The following is a 10,023-nucleotide window of genomic DNA, read 5'->3' on the forward strand; positions in this document are numbered from 1 at the left end:
TCAATGAATCGACCCTAGAAATCATTAGAACTATAGTATCCCTGCATAGTGAAAACACAAGTCACAAGAAAGGGATTGTGGTGTTCCGTCGAATCTCCTTCTCATGAATCTCTGAAATAATGATACTCACCACGTCTACCTCATAACCAGCCATAAAGCACGCTATGAGCACGGCCCGATCCAATGTCAAATGGTTGTCTGCATTGTTCAGATTGATTTGATGTCTAACAGTGGTCTACCAAAACTTAGTTGCAAAGTTTAGTGACTCCTTTTTGATCGGTGTCGGGTGTGACACCCAATCTGCTGTGATGCCATGCTCCTTTATATAACCCGCTACCCATATAAGTAGCTCGCCATATTGCACCAAATCTATCATGGCATTTTTATCATGAACTACCCTTATTTTCTAATCGAACTCTACTGTCGGGTTGCTGGTGGAGAGTTTGGGTCGTAGATGATATGTCGGATAGTCTTTTTGGATAGACTAACTGGATATCCCGAACCAACGTGGTCAAGAGGACTAGATGCTCTAGTTCATTTGCTTTGGAAGGAGCCAACTGCTTGATTGTGGTTGCGTATAAAGCGTAGAACTCTCAGACCTCCCAGGGTGCTCAGCCATCCAATCTAGTCGGTGATGACAAAATAAGTCACGAATCTCAAAAACTGCTTCCAGATCTGTTGTGATCATGAGCGGCTCCTCAGTAATAGGCCTCCTCAAATTTTAATGATCATTTATCTCTTGCCCCATTCTGTAGAAATCAAAAAGCCTGGGCATGCATTACTACTTCGGTTGACCTCCTATGTGGATTGGTATAGATGGTTGCTTGGGTGTTTCCTTCCCTACGGAGTATTTGAATCCTAAAGTGGATGGTGGTACAGAATCATTGTCACTCTTTCATCTCTGCTGAATCTCCCTCTTGAGAATGGGAGGGTGTTAATGTTGAAGATGTGTGGGTGTGGGGGGAGTATCCACATGGTATCGGTGAAGAGACGACTTGGTTTGAGTGATATGATTTGGATTTCCTCACCAATGGTGCCACAGAGTCATGAGAGGACTTCTCCTCGGAAGTATTAAGTTCAGCATCTGTGGGCACATTTTTGAGGCATCGTCGAAAGTTTTCCATGGCTTCTTTCTTTGACGACATTTTCTTCCCATTACCCTACTTTGGTGGTTGTTTTGGAGACATTGTTCCACAAGAAAGAAGGAAATCCATTGAATATTAAATTGGGATGGACTTTGGTTTTGATATTCCTAGATGCTCAATGAGTCGGGATTTTTAGATTTTGGTCAGTTTTGAGCTTCAAATTGTGTGCATTGATGATGGAATTTGGTGAGGTTTGTTTGGAAGAGAAGAGAAAGAATTCTTGTAACGTTTCAAATGATTTTATTTTATGCATTTCAGTTATGCGGGTCGTTTCAGTTATACTACCCGCAAAATAGGTAAGCTACGACCCGTAAGAGTAGACACGGGTTGTAAGCTTGCATCGTTGTTTGTTTCAAAGGAAAGGATACGTACATGGAGTCTATGAGTATAGGCTACGAGCTATAGAGATGTATACGGGTCGTAGAGTAGATTCATAGACTTTAAAATGCTTCTTTATTCAATATGGGTTGACGAGTCAAGTGTACGAGTCATATAAGTGACTATGACTTGTACATTATACTCGTGTATCTTTCTGAGTCTACTTCTATTTCTAGTATTTCCAAGTCGGCATGGGCACGTACTCAACCTTTGGCCTATTTTTTTATGCTTTTTGTGACTCTTATTTGACACGGACCTTGACAAAGTCTAAGTTATCCTAAAAGCTAACAAGTAAAAGTACATGACTAAATTGGGTTGCCTCCCAAACAACGCTTGATTTAACATCGCGAAACGACGTGGATATACTTAGTTACTTAGACTTCACTAATCTTCCATGATTTTGATTTCATCCTCTGTGCCCATGTATGCTTTGATTCATTGACCATTAACTTTTAACTTCATACCATCCTTCTTGTCTATCTCAACTGCACCATGTGGAAAGACTTGACTCACTCTAAGTGGTCCCAGCTCTTTAGACTTGAGTTTGCCAGGGAGTAAACGCATCCCTGAGTCTAAAAGAAGGACCAAGTCCCCAGGCACAAATATTTGCTTTTCAATCTTTTGGTCATGATATTTTTTCATTCTTTCTTTGTACAAGGCTGCGCTTTCATATGTATTTAGGCGAAACTAATCAAGCTCGTTTATTTGATTCATCATTTGCTCTGATGCAGCATCCCAATCCATGTTCAATTTCTTCAATGCCCACATAGCTTTATGTTCCAATTCTACGAGCAGATGATAAGATTTTCCAAAGATAAGTTGATAAGGTGACATACCTATAGGCGTATTGAATGCAGTGCGGTAAGACCATAGAGCATCATCAAGCTTCCTTGACCAATCCTTTCTATTTGCGCTCACCGTCTTTGCAAGTATTTGCTTGATTTCACGATTTGAGACTTCAACTTGTCCACTAGTTTGTGGATGATAAGGAGTTGCTACATTATGTCGAACCCCATACTTTTCAAGTAATGCTTTGAACAATCGATTGCAAAAGTGGGAACCTCTATCACTGATTATTGCCCTTGGTGTACCAAATCTTGAGAAGATGTTATGCTCGAGGAAGGCGGTGACACTCCTTGTTTTATTGTTGGGAAGTGCAATAGCTTCAACCCATTTAGACACTTTGTCAACTGCAACGAGGATGTATTTCATTCCACTTGAACTTACAAAAGGTCCCATGAAGTCAATTCTCCATACGTCGAATAATTTAATTAATGGAATAGGGGTGAGTGGGAGCTCATGTTTCTTTGAAATTCCTCCTTCCCTTTGGCAACGATCACAAGATTTGGAAAAATCATGAGCATCTTGGTGACTTGTTGGCCAGTAGTACCTACATTGTAGGATCTTATAGGTTGTCCAAATACCACTATGATGGCCTCTGACGGGCAACGAATGGAATGCTTCTAAAATACTCATCATCTCTACTTTAGGTACACAGCGATGAATAATCCCATCTACAAAAACACGAAACAAGTATGGTTTTTCCCAAAAGAACTTCTTTACATTGGACATGAACTTGCGGCGTTGATGAATATTTAAATCGAATGGCACTATAGCGCTAACCAAATAGTTGGCAACATCGGCAAACCATGGAATTAAGTCATGTGATGCTGCTAATACTTGTTCGTCTGGGAAGGTGTCATTTATCTCAACTCTATTTTCCAACTTTAACATCGCCTCTTCTTCAAGCCTAGAGAGATGGTCCGCTACTTGGTTTTTAGTCCATTTTCGGTCGTTCACTTCAAAGTCGAACTCTTGTAATAGAAATACCCAATGAATAAGTCTCGTATTTATATCCTTTTTTTCCATGAGATATCTCAATGCAGCATGGTCTGTGTGTACAATGACTTTGGTGTCCAACAGGTAAGATCTAAACTTCTCGAAAGTGAACACAACGGCAAACAACTCTTGTTCGGTCACTGTGTAGTTTCTTTGAGCAACATTAAGGGCTTGGCTAGCATAATATATTGGTTGTAAAATCTTCTCACGCCTTTGTCCCAATATTATGCCAAGTGCTACTTCACTTGCATCACACATGACTTCAAAGGGATGTTCCCAATCCGGTGTAATAATGATAGGAGCCGATACTAACCTTTTCTAAAATTCTTCTAATGCTTTTATACAGGATTCATCAAAAACAAACTTCGTCTCCTTCTCTAGTAGTTTGCATACAGGATGTGCTATTTTGGAGAAGTCTTTGATGAAGCGGTAATAGAATTTGGCGTGTCCCAAAAAGCTTCGAATACCTTTTACGAAGATGGGAGGAGGTAACTTTGTGATTACCTTAATATTTGCTCGATCTACCTCAATGCCTTTATTTGAAATCTTGTGACCCCGCACTATGCCATCTTTCACCATAAAGTGACACTTCTTCCAATTTAGCACAAGGTTGCACTCTTCACACATTTTTAGTACATCTTGGAGATGAGCCATGCAATCCTTGAATGAGTTACCAACCACTGAAAAATCATCCATGAAAACATAAATTGTATCTTCCACTGTGTCCAAAAATATGGACATCATACAACGTTGAAAGGTCGCCAGTGTGTTACACAATCCGAATGACATTCTTTTGAAAACAAACATCCCATATGGGCATGTGAAGGTGGTCTTCTCTTGGTCTTCTGGTGCTATAAAGATCTGATTGTAGCCTGAATATCCATTAAGAAAATAGTACCAACCTTTGCCAGCTAGACGGTTGAGCATCTGATCCATGAAAGGCATTGAAAAGTGATCTTTTTCAGTCCATGAGTTGATCTTGCGATAATCCATACACACTTTCCAACTAGTGGCATGCCTCATTGAAATGAGTTCATTCTTTATATTTGGCACCACAGTAATACCATTCTTTTTTGGTACACATTGTACAAGACTTATCCAATTACCATCTGCAATTGGATAAACAACTCCAGTATCTAACCATTTGATAATCTCCTTTTTAACTACCTCTTGCATAGGTGGGTTAAGACGTCGTTAGTGTTCAATGCTTGGTTTAAAATCAGGCATGAGTTGGATTTTATGAGTACAGATGCCTGGTGGTATGCCAATGATTTTAGATATGGACCACCCTATTGCTCTTTTGAAATGCCTCAAGACAGATGTAAGAGCTTCTACTTTCTTTTGATAAAGATCGACAACTATTATGATTGACAACGTGTTGTTGGGTCCTAAGAATGCATATTACAAGTGAGCTGGATGTGCTTTGAGTTCCAAAGTTGGAGGTTCCTTGATGGATGGCTTCGCGGGCGGAGTTTTTCTATTTTTCAAGTCTAAATTGAGTCTCTTGGATGCGTGATTGAAAGTCCCAAGGAAATTTAGTGACAAACGATCTCATCATACTCTCTAATGTGATCTTTATCAAAGTTCATGATGACGGCAGCTAAAGCTTCAACACCTAACCTCTCTTCAATAGATATGTCTGGTTGCAAATCGTCAACAATATCAATCATGGATACAACTCATAGATCATTGTGATGCTTCATTGCTCGGCATATATCAAAGATCACCTCTTCATTGTTTAGTTGAAATTTTAGTTTGCCAGCTTCCATGTCTACCAAAGCACGACCAGTTGCCAAGAATGGTCTACCCAGAATGATAGGAACATCAAAGTCTACTTCGCAATCAGGAATGACGAAGTCAGCAGGAAATATGAATGATTCAACCTTCACTAGGACATCATAAATAATTCCCACAGGCTTCTTCATAGTACGATCTATCATCAAGAGCTGCATTGACGTCGATTTGAAGGCTCCAAGCCTAATTGCCGGAATACCACGAGCAGCATCAAGTTAACGCTAGCACCCAAGTCATATAATGCTTTTGCGAAATTGAATACCCCAATGGTACATGGTATAGTAAATGCGCCTGGGTCTTCTTTCTTTTGCACAAGGGAGCATGTGGCGATTGCACTACAATGATGCAAGTTGTCGACCGGTTCAAAGCTTACCATTATTTTCTTTGTGACAAGATCCTTCATGAACTTGGAATAACCCGACATTTGTTCTAGAGCCTCTATCAAGGGAACATTCACTGAAAGTTATTTCAGCATGGAAATAAACTCAAGGAACTTTCCATCTTCAGCCTTTTTCTTCAATCTTTGCGGAAAAGGAGGAGGATGTCTTGGCATTGGAATTGGAGTTAGATCAACGTCTTTTGCATTGCCTTCTTTCTCATCATGCTTTACATCTTCTTTTTTAGGTTGTTTGGTGTTTGGATCTTCACCCATTACTTCTTTCTCAATTTTTCTTTTCATTTATCCTCACTAACAACCACGTCGTGTACATTATCCTCAAGTTCTGGCATACGTGGATCAACCGTTTGAATGCCACTTCGATTGGTCACTAACATGCATTACCCGTCATTTTTAGAATTTTGAATTGTATTACTTGGGAGAGTTCCTTTTTGGTGTGGGTTCAAAGATGATGAAATCTGCCCCAATTGTTGCTCAATAAGCTTTATGGATGTAAAATGTGATTCAACTCTTTGATTCATTCCGGAAAGATTATTGCGTATCTCCTTAAGATTATCCTCTGTTGCATCATACTTTTTCATCATCTTAGCCATCATGTATTTGATTCTTGCAAGTCCGGATCCCTCATCTCAATTATGTATGCACCACCATTGCTGTTGTCTTTCCTTCTCCAATCATCTTCTCTGTCTTGCCCGCGATTTCGATCATTGTATCTATTTTGGTTGTAATTGTTCTTGCGATTGTAGTTTTCATCATGATTTTAATTATTGTCGCGGTTGTAATGGCCATCTCAATTGAAGTTGTTATAGTTCCGACCTTGATTTCCTTGACCTTGGCACCAAGAATCCTGATTGGATACTTAGGTGTTTGTCTAAAAACCCCCTACTTGATCATTCACATAATAGGCATCTTCCTCATATCGATAATCGTCATAACTTGGTGCCCTATTTTGATGGTCAATTGCATTTACTTTCTCTTGTCCCATGTTTTTGACTACCAACCTGATGTCAGTCTTTAATTGAGCGAGCTCTTGAAGTATCTCTTAATTTTATAAGTTGGGATTCTGATTTGTGCGAACAGAAAAAAAAAAGGTTTTTGAAGTTTCTGTGTCCCTAGTGCTCCAAGATCTGTTGGTCTTTGTAACACGATCAAGTCTCTCTACGGACTCTTGGAAAGTATTAGCCAAAAATACTCCACAAGTGATGGTGTCGGAAACTGCCTTTCATTATCATCAAGTGCACGATGAAATATCTCAAGAAGTGACTCGTCCGCTATCCTATGATTTGGCACGATCCGTAGATACTTTACAAATCTCTCCCAAGCTCCACAAATTGATTCTGGGCAACTGTTGGAAATTATTGATTTTGTCAGTTAGTTTCAACTTCTTGGATAATGGAAAATATTTCTCCGTGAATGTTAGGTGTAATTCATCCCAAGTTTTGATAGAGTTGTACGGGAGTTCGGACAACCAAATTGAAGCTTCACCAGTAAGTGATAATGGAAAAATGCGTAATCCAATAATATCCATATTCAAGCCTGGGTCGTCAATATTTCTTTGACAAACATATGCCACATTCTGGAGATGAATGTATGGATCTTCGGATAACAATCCCGAAAATAGTCCTTTACTATGAAGCATTTGAATTAGCCCACTAGTGATGCTAAACTTTGTTCCTGGCAGCACTGGAGGTAACACAATCACACCCATAGTTCCGACAGCGTTAGGATGAACCCATAGTTGTTCCATATGCCAAAATTAGGACGTTTTCTTGGTGGAGGGCATTGCCTTGTTACTTATGGGTTATTAAGGACATTCTGTAATTGCTGTTGCAGAGGACGTTATGGTGCATTGTCATGTTGCTCTCCAAGATGTTCTGCTCTATCCCCAAGTCGTGTCCTTCATTATTAATATTGTTGTTCGCCATCCTACGTAATGCTCTTTCAATTTAAGGATTGAAGAAAATCAAGGGATTGTCTTGACTTCTCGTATTTGGCATGCACTAGGAATCAAAACTTGTTTCAGCACAAATAAAAGGAAGAGTAAGGTAAAATAAGGAAATAACGACTACCAATCAAATAATAAAATTAATCTTAATCTAAAGCCAAATTCTCCGGCAACGGCGCCAAAATTTGATACGCTCAAATTACACCTCCTTAAAGAAGCATAAAACGATCGTTGATCAAATATAGAACCTAATGAAGGTTAGGATCGATCCCACAAGGAATATGATTTAGACTTTAGATTAATTATTTATTATTTGCTTTAGTAATTAAGTTATTTCCATAAAAAGAGAAAATAAAGGGAAATTTTTTTATAACCTGATCAATAAATTAAATAGTAAACATCAACGAACGAAAGTACGGTTTGATGTGGTTTAAATCAATAAGAAGTGAAACTAGGGTTTTATGTGTTCCCCACGAATCCTTAACTAAGTAGATTGTTTTATTAGTAATTCTTTCCTAGTGTGTTACATGTAGGATCGGTAAGTTAATTTCAACTAAATCCTTGATCCGGCAAATAGATAAATTTCACTATGCAACTTGATTTGTCTACGAGTGTATGTTTTACTAACCCTTACCAATGATCTCAGATTTAGCTATCCTTTGATCCGTTCAAGCTAATTAGATAAGGATGATTAGCACTAAATATCGTTGTTTAAGTTCTTCTCCCATCCGTTACCTCCATGATCCAGCAAGTAAGGATAAGGCGAGTTCTAATATTGGCCACAGTTAAAAAGCAATCAAACCGAAGGGAAAAACAATACATGCATGCACACTATTCAAGAATCATTTTTTATTAAGTTCTACGTCGTTAATTCTTCATGGTTCTCACAACCCTAGTTGTGGAATTAGCTACTCATAACTACGTTTTCACACTTAATAGCATTCAAATTAAAAGAAATTATAAACTTACAATGAGAAGTGTGAAAGCTCAAAAAATCTTCAATAAAATCCAAACGTAAAATATCGATAATAAAAACCCAAATTTAAGAATAAAAGCTCAAAAGTAGTTTAAGCTATATTCTCAAACCCAAAAATATACATACAAAAATCTGAATCTAAGAAGTGTATTTATAGATTAATTTTCCTAAATAAATTTGGATTTGGAAACCATAGGAGATTAAAATTTGGATTGGGTCTACGACTCATTTCTACGGGTCGTAGGCTTTCATACGAGTCGTAGACCCAGATAGTATCTTTCATCTTGCACTGAGAACTTCTTCTTCTTCACGACCTCTCTGTACGGCTCATTATCTTGAGTACAACTCATCAATTGGGGTCGTAGACACTGTCCTTATTTCACCACTTGAAACTTCTAGCCATAACTGACTGCTACACCTTGTTGAAATGTTGACGAGCCATATAACCTACTCGTTTCCTTCACTGCTTCTTCCTTCCTTCATTGTTCTTTGACGACTAACACCTACGACCCGTATGTCCAATGATGAGTCGTAGGTTGAGCTCGTAGACCTCGATAATTACCTTCCTTCAGTGCTATGATTCCTCAATCAATTCTCCGACTTAGTTTCCTGCAAAATATGCACAACCAACATCAAACATTCTAACATATGCTTAAAATACATGCACAATCTTAAGTTTTAAGGCATTAAAAGTACCATAAATACATGGTACATCAGTGCCTTTCCCTTCCGATTATACTTTGAATCTCTATAATCTATTCAAAATTCGGCAAAAAATTTGACTTCGCAAAATAGGGGTTTAAATCCAAGAATTTTTGGATGAAATTGTTCCTCTTAACCTTAGGAACTCAATAGCAAAAATTATTTCAAAAACCCAGCTCTAATCAAGTTAAAATCACCATTTTAAGAAATTATTAAAGTTGTTGAAAATGAGCCATTTTCTCCAATTGAAATCCTCAAATACATGTGTCACGATCCGACCTAGGGCCTAGTCGTAGCACGGCGATCGAAATCTCGAGGGGCTCCAATCAAGCCTCTTGTACATATCATAAGCATACATAAGATAAAATATAAAAGCGGAAACATAATAAGAGAGTCTAAAACCATGAATAAAAATCTGAAAATGTCTTATGACAACATAGAGTCAAACATACGTCCAACTAGATGCCTCTAAACATGAGTATGGGCGGGGGCTAAGACATGTCCCTAACTCACCCTCAACATACAACTTAAACAAAATTCTTTTGAAAAGAAAAATAGTAACCAACTTGAAACTAGTACCCGGTAAATGAGGATTCACTACAACACCTTCGGATAGGAACGCCTACTAGTTACGTGGACGATAAGGATCTTCACCCTCAACCCCTATATTATGAGATAATGTAGGCAAAAAATATGCATTAGTACATTGGAATGTACTAAGTATGAGGGCGTAACATGCAACGTAAATCATGGAATGCAAAGGTCAAGTAAAACACATGATAAGTTGGAATACGTAAAGTCATAAGAAAATCATAATTGACTAGAGCATAAGAAAAAAAACACAAGT

The 10,023-nt window shown here is 38.3% G+C and overlaps 1 pseudogene; it reads right to left on the reverse strand.

Moving 5' to 3' along the window:
- Positions 1–1,958: 1,958 nt before the first annotated feature.
- Positions 1,959–7,261, reverse strand: LOC129870567 (uncharacterized; annotated as a pseudogene).
- Positions 7,262–10,023: the final 2,762 nt, after the last annotated feature.

This window comes from Solanum dulcamara, chromosome 2 (genome assembly GCF_947179165.1).
Source record: "Solanum dulcamara chromosome 2, daSolDulc1.2, whole genome shotgun sequence".
Classification (NCBI taxonomy): Eukaryota; Viridiplantae; Streptophyta; class Magnoliopsida; order Solanales; family Solanaceae; genus Solanum; species Solanum dulcamara.